Below are 781 nucleotides of genomic sequence, written 5' to 3' on the forward strand. Positions count from 1 at the left end.
GGGCGAGAGAGAGAGCGCGTGTGTGTATGGGGCGAGAGAGAGAGAGCGTGTGTGTATGGGGCGAGAGAGAGAGAGCGTGTGTGTATGGGGCGAGAGAGAGAGCGCGTGTGTGTATGGGGCGAGAGAGAGAGCGCGTGTGTGTATGGGGCGAGAGAGAGCGCGCGTGTGTATGGGGCGAGAGAGAGCGCGCGTGTGTATGGGGCGAGAGAGAGAGAGCGTGTGTATGGGGCGAGAGAGAGAGCGCGTGTGTGTATGGGGCGAGAGAGAGAGCGCGTGTGTGTATGGGGCGAGAGAGAGAGCGCGTGTGTGTATGGGGCGAGAGAGAGAGCGCGTGTGTGTATGGGGCGAGAGAGAGAGCGCGTGTGTGTATGGGGCGAGAGAGAGAGCGCGTGTGTGTATGGGGCGAGAGAGAGCGCGCGTGTGTGTATGGGGCGAGAGAGAGAGAGCGCGTGTGTGTATGGGGCGAGAGAGAAAGCGCGTGTGTGTATGGGGCGAGAGAGAGCGCGTGTGTGTATGGGGCGAGAGAGAGAGAGCGCGTGTGTGTATGGGGCGAGAGAGAGCGCGCGTGTGTGTATGGGGCGAGAGAGAGAGCGCGTGTGTGTATGGGGCGAGAGAGAGAGCGCGTGTGTGTATGGGGCGAGAGAGAGAGAGCGCGTGTGTATGGGGCGAGAGAGAGAGAGCGCGTGTGTATGGGGCGAGAGAGAGAGCGCGCGTGTGTATGGGGCGAGAGAGAGAGCGCGCGTGTGTATGGGGCGAGAGAGCGCGCGTGTGTATGGGGCGA

This window comes from Neoarius graeffei, chromosome 5 (genome assembly GCF_027579695.1).
Source record: "Neoarius graeffei isolate fNeoGra1 chromosome 5, fNeoGra1.pri, whole genome shotgun sequence".
Lineage (NCBI taxonomy): Eukaryota > Metazoa > Chordata > Actinopteri > Siluriformes > Ariidae > Neoarius > Neoarius graeffei.